The sequence below is a fragment of the Panthera tigris genome, chromosome B4, assembly GCF_018350195.1.
Source record: "Panthera tigris isolate Pti1 chromosome B4, P.tigris_Pti1_mat1.1, whole genome shotgun sequence".
Taxonomy (NCBI): Eukaryota; Metazoa; Chordata; class Mammalia; order Carnivora; family Felidae; genus Panthera; species Panthera tigris.
This window is the reverse complement of record NC_056666.1, coordinates 132,229,935-132,244,869: the sequence shown is the minus strand read 5'-3', so window position 1 is coordinate 132,244,869 and position 14,935 is coordinate 132,229,935. Positions and strand designations below refer to the sequence as shown.

The window sequence follows — 14,935 nt, the reverse complement described above, 5'->3', positions numbered from 1 at the left end:
AAATGTCCATGGACAGATGAATGGATAAAGAATACATAGTATTTATACAAAGTAGAATATTACTCAGCTATAAAAAAAAAAAATGAATCTTGGGGCACTTGGCTGGCTCAGTTGGTAGAGTGTGCAACTCTTGATCTCAGGGTTATAAGTTTGAGCCTCATGTTGGGTACAGAGATTACTTTAAAAAAAAAAAAAAGAGAGAGATATCTTATCATTTATGACATGGATGGACCTAGAGGGTATTATGCTAAATGAAATAAGACAGAGAAATACAAATACCCAAGTCTACAGAATGTTACTCATATGTGGAATCTAAAAAACAAAACAAACCAACCAGAATCATCAATACAGCAAACTGGTGATTGCCAGAGTGGTGGGGGTTAGGGGAATGGTAAAATAGGAAATAGGTGAAGGGGACTAAGAGGTACAAACTTCCAGTTGTGAAGTACATAAGTCATGGGGATGTCATGTACAGCACGGCATAACGTATGGAATTGTCAAATCACTACCTTGTATGCCCAGAACTAATGCAACCTTGTATGTCAATTATATTTTAATTAAAAGTAAAAAAAGTCCTCTGCAGACTCACTGTATGTCAGGTACTAGGGTTACAGAGGTGAGTACAACTAGTGCCTGACCCACAGCTGCTCATTGTATTGACCGAAGAAGATCCCCAAACCCATGGGGAGACTTCCCAATGTGACATCAGGGGCAAACAGAATGACAATGTGCTGGGGCTGCTGGGCTCAATGGAGCCCTGAACCTGACGCACTGAGCAACTCCAGGCCAATCTAACTACTCAAACTCAGGGTTTATCTCAACTGACCCCCTGATGACTATCCTTCACTTCCCTAAACTCTTTCCTGTCTGGGTTTCTTCTGCACCACCCTTTTTCCTGTTTTCATCCCACTCCTCTGGCCGTTTGCTGAGGGAGCACTGTCACTCTCATGGCCTAATGACCATCTCTATATGTAAATTGACATCTGGGAAACTTCTCTGTTGAGCTCCAGACCCTTATTTCCACCTGCCCAGCAAACACCTAAAATATGTCCAAAGCAAAACCACAGCCTCTCAGGTCCCACCCTCACCCTAGTACATACCCAAAACCCCTCCTCTACCCACTGAAACGTCCATGCCAACTCCTGGCATCACTCGTTCACCCAGCCGGGGGCTTACACACAACTCGTTTTTGCATCATATCCAATGGATTACACTTCTAGAAATGTCCCCCAAATCTGGTCTTCCCATCTTTACTGTCACTGCCTTAATTTCCAGTTATAAAGTCAGTCAGTCATGGGAATGTAATGCACAGCATGAAGAATATAGTCGATAGCATTCTAATAAAGCTGTATGGTGACAGATGGTTAACTACATGTACTGTGGTGAGCACTCCTCTTACTTTGGCCACAATCTCTCCCCCTCCATCAGATCCTCAACATGCAGATCAAGTGAAGCAAGTTGATTTTTTTAACTGCCTTCTATAAGATGAAATCCCAATTTCTTAGAATAGTCAAAGGCCAACCAACACTTCCACTTTTGCCCAGACAGCCTGCCCTTAGTTCTGCTAATATATCACCATCTCCCACACTCGCCCAGTTCCTAACTCCTTGTCTTTTTTTTTTAAGCTTTATTTATTTTGAGAGAAAGAGAGAGAAAGACAGAGAGAGAGAGAGAGAGAGAGAGAGAGAGAGAGAGAGAGAGAGAGAGAAAGAGAGAAACAGCAGGGGAGGGGCAGAGAGAGAATCCCAAGCAGGCTCCCAGCTGTCATCACAGAGCCTGAGGTGGGGCTCAAACCCTGAGATCATGACCTGAGCCCGAGATCAGAGATCAAAGTCGAATGTTTAACTGATCGAGCCACCCACGTGCCCCTAAGTCCTTGCCTTTGTGTATGTTCTTTCCTCTGTCTGAAATGCTAACAATAAAACTAATGAAAACAGAAGCTAACACTGACCTCAAGCAATATGCTAAGACATTAAATGTCTTCCCATTTAATCCCCGTGACCTTTCCTTGAGGTAGGTGCTATTATTGTTATTCCTCATTTTACCAGTGAGAAAGCGCAGGCATACAGATAATATTTGCCCAACACTGGGCAGATCTAACCACACAGCTATCTGGACTGCAGGACCCAAGTTCTTAACCACTACACTTATGGCACCCCTGATTTACCCACTATCCCTATCACCAAGCAGTTCCTAATTCCCTTTAAGACACAGCTCAAAAGTTCCCTCTTTGGTGGAGACTTCCCCAGTGCCCTAGGCCTCTCTTCCCATCCTCTAGGGGTCCTTGGCATCATGCTTTTTTATCTTTATTACAGGCAGCCTCACTGGTTGAGTCCCAAAGATAAGTTAGGTCTTTTTTATCTGTGTATTCCCAGCACTATACAGCGTCTGATACACAAACACTTAGATAATAAACTCTTCCAAGTACAGGGAACCTGAAGAATATCCTGCTCAAACTCAAGTCTACCCTACATGTTACTGCTCCCAAACACCCTCCACTGCTACCCTTATCCCGGCCCAGGCCGCCTCCAGGCTGAAGAGGCGAAGCCCTTGCTGGGGCTGCCACGCCCACAACCAGCTGATAGCATTATCACTGCCAGGCAGGTCAGGGAGCTGCTGGCCATGCCCTCCTTGATTACAGAGTAAAGTGCATCTAAGAAGCACTTTCTCTGGCAGAAGAAAGACAAAGGGAACACTTGATGTGGGGCTGCCAGATTTAAGGTCTTGGTCATTTAAAGTGTGCAGGTGGGATGGCAGACATAAAAATGTACATAATTTTATAAAACCTGCCATGGCTATTATTCATTACTCATAAAGAGCCAATACAGGCTAGCAAAAACGTACATAACTAGTATTTTTTTTAAGTTTCTTTATTTATTTTAAGAGAGAATGAGTGAGAGAGAGAGAGAGAGAGAGAGAGAGAGAGAGAGAGAGGGAGGGAGGGAGGGAGGGAGGGAGAGAGGGAGAGGGAGAGGGAATAGGAATCTTAAGCAGGCTCTGCGCTGTCAGCATGAAGCCCAACATGGGACCCAATCCCACGAACTGTGAGACCGTGACATGAGCCGAAATCAAGAGTCCAACGCTCAACTGACTTGAGTCACCCCGGTGCCCCCATAAGTAGTATTATTTAGTTCTGTGATCCACCTGCCACTTTTACATAATCACCATGACTATATATTTCATTAAATCAGATACACTTTGCTACAGGTTTTGATTACTCTAGATTCCACAACTGCTCAGCACCTAATGGAATTGGTTTGTTTTTTCTTTTTTTCTTACATTAAAGTAGAATGGTTACTTGCTTACAGTATATGCAGAGGGAACAAAGTAATTTTTTTTAAAAAGTATGAGTCAATGAAATCATCACCACTGTAGCCAGTAAATAAGAACGAAGGAAGGTAGTTCCAGAACTTGAAGTAAGGTTTATTCCTATGAGTGAGGCTAATAAAAACCAGGAAGTACACAGTTAATTGTAATACATGCTAAGAGATGGTCTATAATTAGGATGTGGTTCCCAAACGCTGAACTTTAGTACCTGTGCTGATCTATATTGCCTATGTAATGGTTTTCATAAAGCTATATTCAACTTAATGAGATGTCTCTTATTCTGAGACCTTCCATTCTGTTTGTTAAAATGTTTTCTTTCTTTGAAATTATGGTAATAAGTGAGGAGTTTTTAAAAAATGCCTTTACCTGGCAAATTTAAAACTGGTAACTCATGTTGGATCCCAATACTGCTTTTACAATGTTACAGTTTCCTGGAACCCAAGTCTGGGAACCACCATGTGAGAGTGTCTGAAGGGACTTGGGCCAAATCTAGCTTGTGTGACTAGGATGTAGTTCTAGAAAGCAATAACCAAAACAGAAAGCTAATGATGCATTTCCCCAAACTGTGCCTGAAAAAAACAAACCTGGTACTTTACGATTTTATATATATACATCACTTAAGATTCCCAATGCACATTAGCATCTTAAAGACTCTAAGTCCAGTAGTGAGCAAAGACCAGTTTCATTCAGTTTGAATCAGGAAAGGAATTTTTTTTTCCAGGCAAGCCTATTAGTTGCCCCAACAAACAGGGGGAAATGCTGAACTCATCAAATGTATTACAATGTGTGTGAAAACAGAATGTGTTAATAGCAGACATACAGCTTTATGAAACCTGGCTCAGAGGGGGCAGGGAAGCACCCCCTCCTCCAAGTCGAATTTGGCAGTGTTTTCTGTGGGGTTTTTCCAAGAGAATACATAATCTGGTAAAAGGATGCTTTCTACTTAAGTTTCTCTAAAATCTAGAGGAAAACCATTCTTCAGTATGGATGGTCAATTCCTTTTTGATCTGAATGGAATGCTCTGCACAGGGAGGACAACATCCTGGTCATCAAAAATATCCATCTCCCACACACTGAAATAACAAATTAATATTTAAAAAATCGCTTATGAATGTGGTTGGTATGATAACTGACTGGACTGATACATTTGATTCTCAAGACCAACAAAACTGGGGATCAGATCCTGGAGTATGGTGTTCCAGGGGTGGAACTTCCCTAAAATGTCTTCGAACCTCAGCAACACAACCCTCGGTGGATCATTAAATCAATTTAGTGAGTCAGGATCAGCTTTTTTGGTTTGGGGGTTTGTTGTTTGTTTGTTTTTTAACAAAACAGACTTCAGAAGAATGTATCAGAACACATTACACATAGTGCCAGGAAGTAAATACTTCTGCTTCAGCGCATACATCCACATATGTACAGGGCCTCCAAGTAAATTGCATTTCTTACTGTAGAGCCAATCAAAAAGTTTGAAAGCCACTGTTCCAAGCTACCCAATTATCTATCTAACTTCGGCTTATAAATAGGAACTTCTTGGCATAAAAAGAATAGCAATTATTTTCTGTAAGCAAAGGAGCAAAAGAAACAATGGCACCAAGAGGTAAAAGACGGGGCTCTGGGCTCCTGGGAAGGAGGGAGCGGGGTCTCCTGCTACGTCTCTGTCCTCACGACAGCATTAAAGGGCATTACTTTAAGCCCACCACTATTCAGTCTGGCTTTTACAAAGGAAGACATGGATAACCAAAATGCGCTTCTAAAGGAAAACAGAAAAGTAAAGGATTAATTTCCATACTGATTAAAAACAAAACGAAACATGGGACCTCACGGAATAGCTGACGTCTCAAACCCCTACAGGGCACTTCACAGAAAAGCTCGCTCCCCTATGTCTGCTGAAATAAAACGGTGCACAACCGAAAACCACTGCTTACTCTCCAGTGTGGACAAGCTTTGGTTCCAACTACAGTTCACGAGAATTTCTATCTTTACTGGTTGTTACTTAAAAGGTCTAATTAGTAACTACAAAGCAACATAAATCAATGACATGATTAAATAAAAATCTTTGAACCTGCTCTGTACAAACCACTCTTATTTAGTAAATAAATATTATACTAGCTCAGGATGGCAAGAAATACAAAACAGTCTAAGGCCAAACAGCCTGCACAACGCCAAACAGAAGTGAGATACGCACACAAAATAATTAGCTCTTTGGCACTCCTTTTCCACCCTCAAACACCTCCGCCTACGCTAGATGGCTGGGACCACTGACTGAAAGTTTCTAAGAACACTCAAATCTTAATTTCGTACCTCCCTGTCTGGAACCACCACCAACTCACAGACTTCAAATTCAACCAGGTCAAACAGGGGGCAGGAGTGCTCCCGTATCTCCAGCTGTATCTGCTTGTAAATGTAAGCCTCTGCACCTAGCAATTCTGAAACATGACACAAATTGGTATGTTAAAGAACTTCTACCAAGGTATCATCCTGCTGACCTTAGCCAAATCAATTTTTTAAATTCCTGTTTTAAATTTTGGAATCTGGGGGTGCCTGGGTAGCTCAGTTGGTTAAGCACCTGACTCCTGAATTCGGCTCAGGTCATGATCTCAAAGTTTGTGAAATCGAGCCCCGCGTCAGGCTCTGCGCTGATAGCGTGGAGCCTGCTTGGAATTCCCTCCCCCACTCTCCCTCTCAAAATAAATAAATAAACTTAAAAAAATTTTTTTTGGAATCTGTGCACTTGCATAAAAGTAAAAAGTTCATCTCCTCACATTCAAAGTTTAGGATCTGACCCTTCCAATTCTAAAAATTCCATTAGCGGAGTCCAACATGTGTTCTAAGAAACACCAGTCCTGTGAAATGCTTTGTGATGCCCTGGCTATTTTCAAAATGCGTATTAGCTGTAAGGGAACCCATTTACTTTGAACAACCCTGTGCTGTCCAATACGGTAGTCACGCATGGCCAGTATGCACCTGTAAAGAGGCTGGTGCCACTTAGCAACTGAAATTTCAACTGTATTTTAGTTCAATTAATTTAAAATTTAAAGTTGGTACTCATTTCCATTACTGGAAAACTTTTGTTATGTTTGGAAAAACTTGGGTATGTGGATATACTTTTTCAACTGTAAATTTTGTGAAATCTCAATACAGATCAAGTATTTCTAGTGAAAATTTCATATTCAAACTGAAATGTGTTGTGAGTATAAAATACACACCAGATTTCAAAAAGAATGTCAAACATCTAATTTTAAGTATTTAAATTTTTAAGTATTTAAAAACTGATTTCACATCAAACTGCTAATATTCTGCACATACTGGGTTAAAGTATACATTATTAAAAGTAATTTCACTTATTTCTTTTACTTTTTTAATGTGACTCCTGGAAAATGTAAACACATGGCTCACATTCCATTTCTTCTTTTTTTTTTTTTTTTAAGTTTAAGTTTATTTATTTAAGCAATCTCTATACCCAACATGGGGCTCGAACTCACAACCCTGAGATCACGAGCCACATGCATGCTCCACCAACTGAGCCAGCCAGGCGCCTCTCCCATTCCATTTCTACTGGATGGTGCTGGAGTAACCTAATGATTCCCAAACTTTTCCCACTGTAACACCTCCCAACACTAGGTTTGGGAACACGGCAGTAACCACATCCTGTTCTTCTGGATGACCACATCTGAGATTGAGAAGTCCTTCCCTTCTCTTCAGCGACTATTACGAACCGTCCTACACAATCACCTGCCTTTCAATCCTTTCCCAGGTCCTGTTTCTCTTCCTGTCCCCAAGGACCTATTCTCAGTTCTCTTTTCCATTCTCTGTACTTTCATGGTGAGCTCATCCAGTCTCTCAGCTTCAACTGTCATGTCTGTGTGGATGACTTCCAATTCTTGATCTCCACCTCTGACCTCTTTCTCAAGCTTCAGCTTCACACTGCCAGCTGCCTGCTAAACAGCTGCCTCTGGAAGTCCCACCAACTTAACTCAGGATGTCTGACCTGGATTACATCTTCACTCCTGTATAAGGTTCCCAACATTCACCTTGAAAACCCAGAGTCCCTGGTCCCTCTTCTAGCCTCACCACCACAGTCTTATGGCAGACACTTTTTTTTTTTTTTTATAGTTTATTTTGAGAGAGAGAGAGAGAGAGAGAGAGAGAGAGAATGAATCCCAAACAGGCTCTGCACTGTCAGCACAGAGCCTGATGTGGGGCTTGAACCCACGAACCGGTAGATCATGACCTGAGCCGAAACCAAGAGTCTGGTGCTTAACTGAATGAGCCACCCAGGTGCCCCTCGAAGACCCTTTGTTAACAGTCCCATTTCGCCACAACTGGCCTGCCTGACTCTAGATCACGCACCGCCCCCACTGGCCCCGCGGCCCCCGGCCTCTGCCCCTGCCCCACTGCCATTTAGCATTCTCAAAAACCACTTTGATCATGTTTCTATCATATTTTCAACAAGTCCCCTCTATCTGCCATCCAACTACTAGCAATCCAAACTATCAGCAGGCGTCTCATCTCCCCTGTACACCTCTGGGCTCCCGTCAATCCTCCCGCTAGACTGCTCTGCCCTCTATACAATTCTGAACCTTTTTTTTTTTTATGTTTATTTATTTTGGGGAGAGAGAGAGAGAACGCAAGATTGGGGAGGAACAGAGACAGACAGGGAGACACAGAATCTGAAACAGGCTCCAAGCTGAGCTATCAGCACAAAGCCTGACACGGGGCTTGAACTCAAGAACGGTGAGATCATGACCTGAGCTGAAGTCGGATGCTTAACCGACTGAGCCACCCAGGCGCCCCCAGTTCTGGCCAACCTTTAAGGCTCAGCTCAGTTACACAGTCCTCATAAAGTGTTTAATGATCAACCCGACTAAAATTAGTCTTTCTCTTCCCTCAAATTCCTTTGGCATTTTTAATGGCAACCATTATGGTAATAGGAGTATGTGGTCTTATCTTCTTTATAAAATAGTGTCCCCTTAACAGAACCAACAGCATCTTGCACTGCTCGTTGCCATCTTTGGACATCTTACCAAAGAAATCAACTTAAAAAGGAAAATGTTGGAGGACTCGGACTACTGATGATTCTCAAATCTTTGTCTCCAGACAGATATCTAATTGTTTCAGACTTTCATTTGGATGTCTCAAAATTCAATAACTCTAAAACTGAACTCATTATCTCAACCCCACACCTGTCTCCCATCTAAATGGACCCCCCACTCGGCAAATGATACCACCATCCCATTAGTAGCCCAGGCCAGAGGCAGAGGCATCATCTTAAATTTCCCCAACCCTCATCTTCTCATACTCAGAAAATGTGTTCAGGTGATCTGAAATCTTCTTCCTAAATATCTCTGGATTTACCCCCTTCTTCCCAACTCTGCTGTGAGTTCAGGCCACCATTACCTGGGATGCCTTAATACTATCTAGTCTTAAACTCATCTCTCCAGCCATTTTCTACAGTGCAACCACAGTCATCCTTCAAAAATCCAGTCTGAACAGGTAACATTCCTGCTGGAGACCCTTTAATTGCTGTTTAGATAAAGACTTCCAAAGATGGTTTACAGACCTTCTGCATCGGGCCAGTGTTTACCTTTACAGCTTCACTTCTTATTTTCCAGATCATCTCTTTCCTTACGTATGTCACACTCCAACCATGTCCAAGTATTCTCTGAGTACACCAGTGTCCTCTCTTGCCTCAGGGCCTTTGCACATCCAGTCCTTCTATTTGGGTTGGGTGTCCCTCTCTTGTAATCGCCCAACATGCTGCACACTGGCCAGCCTCCTTGCATTTATATTCTTTCTAACTTCAGCAATGGTACCTGGAAAAAAATCTTCACACTACTTCTATCCAGCATATACTAGATACTCAATAATTACTTGTTGAATGAGTGAGCAAACATAATAATTTTCTGGGTTTAAAAAAAAATGCCAAAATCAATGAAAAAGCCATTTCTGTGACATCTATATTTATTTGACAGCATTGTATAAGGGCAATTGGCCTAAGTTTTTATTTTACCTGTCTTTTGAATCAAAACCATTAATAGCTTAGTTAAATATATGGAATTTATATCTGTAGGCTCAGAATAATCACAATGAAGGAAAAAACACTGTATTTTATCTTCTCCCTTGTCTTGTAAATTTGGGACCAACTCATCTGAAACTGTTGAGAACCTTTTGATGCAAAACACAGAATGTAAGAAAAGCAGCCAAGCAAATGTGGATCCATCACAGAGGCAGAGCCTGCAGGAAACTGGAGAGCATGAAGAGACGACATCAGACCCTAGGAATGTAGGTAGGGACTTTAATAAAAAGAAAAGGCTCAGCGCTACTCCCATCCTTATCCAGGCTGAAGCTCAGTGCAATCAGTGCACACATTTCATGATCCTGCAAGGCATGAGAGAGAATGGAGGCATCTGTGGGGCCGTAAAAGTCTTTCTGGTTTATTTAACAAAGGGGGGGTAGAGCTCAGGGGAAGGAAATACTTACTAAGCAATGAGACCAGGTGCCAGCTCTTACATACAACATTTCCTTTATGGTTCACAACAGCATCTTATCCCCATTTTACTCACGAAGAAACAGGGGCTTATGGTCACGTAGCTGGTCCTAGTGACCTTAGACTCAAGTGTAGCTCAAATACATTTTATCGAACACTCAGTCCTGCTTAGCCCAGTTCTAGATGCCGGGGACTGAGCAACAAGCAAAACAAAATCTGCTCTTATGAAAGTGGAAGGCTTTGTGGGGAGTGATGCACCATCATACACAAATAATGTAATTTCATTGAGTGACACAATTAAGGGATATTAAAATGGTTCAACTGATGGATGTGATAGAGTAACCAGGGAGGCAACTTAACTTGCAAGGTTCTCAGGGATCATTTAAAAAATAATTTTGAGGAGACACTTTGCATGACTAACAAACATGTATAAAGTGACTATCTTGACAAACCTTCAATGGAAGTCTCTGGAACTAATGAGAAGCAAAAATTACCATTCGTTTCCTGATTCTCAGCAAAGAGACTACGAGGTGACATGAACTACAGTGCTGTCCTAGTCCTAACCCAAAGCAATCGGTTAGATAGTCACCAGATGCTGAGTATTTCCACACGAACCAAGTGGCTGTTCAGGGAGATGGCCGACCAAATTCTTAGGTCCCCCCGCACCTACAACAGCACCCAACACACACCGGGGCATAATAAATGATTGCTGAATGAACATACGAAGGAAGAAAAGAAAATGTTCAAATGTCACTGACATGAGTTAAATCCCTTTTCAGGCCAAGTGGCTTCAATTCACCCCAGCCCACTCCACCACCAGTCTTAACCACAAGAGGGTAAGAGAAGGTAATTTGTATAAACTGATGAGCCATACTGTACTAGGAAACAATTAGCGTGTGCTGCCCCCTCCCCAACCAAAGATGGTCAGAAACCCCGTCTTTAAATCACATGTTACACTTAACGAAAATCTAATATCCAAATGATGACTAAAAATAAGGGGCTTCTTTAAAGACGGGCTCTCCTAACACAGGTACTCAGGACACTTCCATAGCAGGTACTTGTTATAACTACTGCACACTTAGCACCAAGTTGTGATGGCCTCTTTATCGGAGAATCTTCCTTGCTAGATTGGTACTTCTTGAGGGTAGAACAAAGTACATTCATCTGTATTGCCTCAGGGCTTTGTCCAGTTTAAACTGCACACGAGGGGCACCTGGGTGGCTCAGTTGATTAAGCATCGACTTAGGCTCAGGTCATGATCTCAGTTCCTGAGTTCAACCCCCACATCGGGCTGGCACGCAGAGCCCCCTCTGGATCCTGTCTCCTTCTCTCTCTGCCCCTCCCCCACACGGTTGCACACAGGTTCTCTCTCTCTCTCTCTCTCTCAAAAAAAAAATAAACATTAAAACAAAATAAAAATAAACTGCAGAAGAACAATGAGTACACTAAGTTACAAAAATTAAAATTTCTCCAGGGGTACCTGGGTGACTTAGTCTGACTTCAGCTCAGGTCACGATCTTGTGGTCCGTGAGTTCGAGCCCCGCGTTGGGCTCTGCTCTGACAGCTGAGAACCTGGAGCCTGCTTCAAATTCTGTCTCCCTCCCTCCCTGCTCCTCCCCCACTCGCACTCTGTCTCTCAAAAATAAATAAACATTGAAAAAAAATTTAGGGGCGCCTGGGTGTCTCAGTCGGTTGAGCGTCCGACTTCAGCTCAGGTCATGATCTTGCGGTCTGTGTCGAGCTCTGTGTCGGGTTCTGTGTTGACAGCTCAGAGCCTGGAGCCTGTTTCAGATTGTGTCTCGTCTCTCTCTGACCCTCCCCCGCTCATATGCTCTCTCTCTCTCTCTCTCTCTCTCTCTCTCTGTCAAAAATAAGTAAACATTAAAAAAAAATTTTTTTTTAATTTAAATTTCTCCAAAATGTTTCAGTCATGGGGCAGATGGGTAGGGTGAGGCCCACCTCCTACTACTGTTATCTGCTGGGCCTGCTCTGTGGAAGCTGAAGGCCTCCTGACTCCACATCACTCTTGCAGTGTCTCTTGTAGAGGTGAAGAACTGGAAAAGCCTTGGGAGACTTGCTTCAATGTTTAGAAGTTTATTTTTAAAGGATGGTCCTAGTGGTGATGGAGAAGGACAAGCGGCCATTCAAAGCTGTACAAGAGTTGAACTTGCACTAAATACCAAAGATGCTGGTGCTTCCTTTCTGGCACGCAGACGGTAGGACTGAGAAACAGTTGAAAACTAAGACACCACTTCTGATAGATAAGCACTATTCATTTTTGTGATGTTTCGGTAAAATCTTAATAATGATTTTGTGACATTTCTTTCTGAGGCAGAGCAGCTGTGAATAATGACATTACCATAGGATCACAAGTAGACCCAGTGTAAGGAAAAATGGATTGGGGGAGGGGGCATCTTAAGTAAGAATCATATTCATTTTCTCCGATAAGAAACTTCCTCTGCACACGCCATCTCATTTTTAAAAACCGTAACATGCAAGTTCTGATATCCCTGGTTTCTGCTCTTCATAACATCAGCCACATCTCTAAAGTTTTTAAAGCTCCATTTCACGCTATCGACAGAAAACAAAAACTTCAACAAAAGGCACAAATACTATCTATCGGCACACTTGATACTCATTTTTATGTGCTTCTGAATTACCATACTTTGGGCCCTGCAGGAACTTAGATCCAAAATGGCAGCTGGGCTTCTGAAACTCACCAGAGCCCTAACGCTTAACATACGTGAAACGAGGTCTTATTTATCCCACTTTCCAACCTGTCTAGGAGAGAGAAGTATTTCTAAAAACATTTCAGACACTCAGATGGCATTATGTCCGTGTTCATTCTATCATCCTCCTTCTTGCCTGAGAGAGTAGGTACCCTGCTTTTTTTGGTTCCTCGGCTCCACAAACTGAATTAACCTGCTATTCACATGTTTACACGGGCCACGGAAACAAGCTAATGACAAAACATGGAAAGCTTAGGTTTTTCTCTTCTGTAAGGCCAACTTAGGAAATGGGTGTGAAATCGATCATCTAAGGAGTGAAGCCCCAAGTAAGTGCTTTCATTTTCAGAAAAAAACCCAACAATGATGAGAGCTCTAATTTTCCTTCGGCCCACCACACAGCAACACTCCCTATCACTATGGTAATTTCTAGGTCTTTTCCTTTAAATTCAAGCTGTAAGAAAATTTTTAAAGAGACAAATTTGTTGCAGACTACCTCTTTAATGTAATGTTTCCAATCTCTTTTACACAAAAGCTGAACTTATATGACCAAAAAACGTACAGTGGTTTTAAACTGTCATATCTCTACTGATTCCCACTACTAATATAACATTAATTTTAGAAAAATAATAAAAATACTTGCTCTTTAGAGACAGAGAACTTTAATTATCTTTATGTATTCAAATGCAGAGTCTTTTTGTTAAATTAGCGTGAAAGTCCCTTCATCTACACACAATTGCCCCAAAGAAACAGGCCATTTTCAGCACAAGGGGCCAATCCATTTGAACACTGAATAAAGCTTTTGAAAGCACTATACACCCTCTTCCAGACTGTCAAATTTTCAAAACGGGCCAGCATTTCTTCCATTTTTTTTTTAACACTTGCAGGCCCAGCAAGCATCTTATAATTAGATTAATTAAAAAGGAAACAACAACACTGCTCCCTTCTGATCAAAATTATTCCATTTATGCTTAATTAGCTTTAATCCAAGTCTACGTATTTAATGACGGGGATATGACAATTCCAGGCATTTGCATATTTTAAATACCTTTCTAAACTATACTTTGTAACAGATTTAGAAGAACAGTCTCTTTCTCATGCCAGTATGCCACGCATAAATCAGGAGGATACAAATTAGGAAAAAAAAAGAAAAAAGAAAAGAAAACAAGGCCTCTCAGAGCCAGGGATGTGCTGAGGGGGTGGGGTGATTTACTCGGGGGTGGGGGCAATTTCCCCGCCACATCACAAACTACGACCCTTTCAGCCCACCAGACGAGAGAGAAGCATTACATCACACTCTTACAATGATAGGGGGAGGTGGCTCTGAGAAAGCAAGTTTTCAGCTTTCTTTCCTCCCTGCTCCCAGGCTTTCTAGAATCCTGTATTGGAAGTAATGGAATTTAACTTCAGGGCACCGCACAGTTTCGGGGGTAATGAACACCCACATCCATACAGCTACCTATTTACGTGACCCTAAACGTCTACTTCGACAATGGATACACGGCCCAAACAGGCAACCACACACACAGATGCTGAATTTGTGCCGAAAAGCCCAGTTCATCTGTACAAAATGAAACAAAAATTTGTAACCCGTGAGAAATGGAGAAGGCCAATCTACAGGGAGAAACTGATAAAGAATTCATTCCTGGTGGGGTGAATAGCTGTTTAGATCTTTAAAAAACCATGTTTACAAGATAGTCCTACCACTTGGTTCGAACCACGATCAAAATAAAAGCGCATCTGGCTGCACATTTGAGAACACACACAGAGACCCGGTGTAAATGAGCGCGCGCCGAGAAGAGACGGGTGACCCACACATTGCTTGGGAGGTTTTCAAGCAGGGGAATCTACAAACCCCAAACCTCCTGGTGTTCACTCGCCCCCAGCCTGATGTTTAAAATGTATCAGGTCTTATTTTAGGTTTTACATCTCTCTAGGAAGGATGGCCTAGCTTTAAAGAAAAAAAAAAAAAAAAAAAAAAAGGCTTTCCATGGTTGTGCTTGCCCTCCCAGATCCTTTGTCGGCCTTAGCAGCCGAAAGAATGCAAACCCATTTATATTTATGCAAATTTTTGCAGCAGATTTAAGGGGGCAGGGAGAGGTCTGTGTTTTTTAAAAACCTCTTTCTAAATATCAAATTTCCAGTTATTCGTAGTTTCATTGATTTGCAACACAGAAATGATGATGAAAATCTGTATATAAATTAAAAGTGCAATTAAATCACTTCAAAATTTAATATTCTACCAAGGCTTTTCCATTTCTAAAATGCCGAACCAAAAGTACATCACGGGTCTGATTTACACAGATTCACGAAATGTCTGAAGCCAGTCTCCATGCTAGACAAATGTCCATTTGCAACAGCACTAGTGAAAACGGTTAGACAAGATCCATAT

At 41.9% G+C, this 14,935-nt stretch overlaps 1 protein-coding gene across 11 annotated transcripts in view; it reads right to left on the bottom strand.

The window, feature by feature from the left end:
* The window catches only part of TNRC6B (trinucleotide repeat containing adaptor 6B), a 247,560-nt gene that overhangs the window by 118,216 nt on the left and 114,409 nt on the right, over positions 1-14,935 (bottom strand). The gene's annotated exons all lie outside the window — the stretch shown is intronic.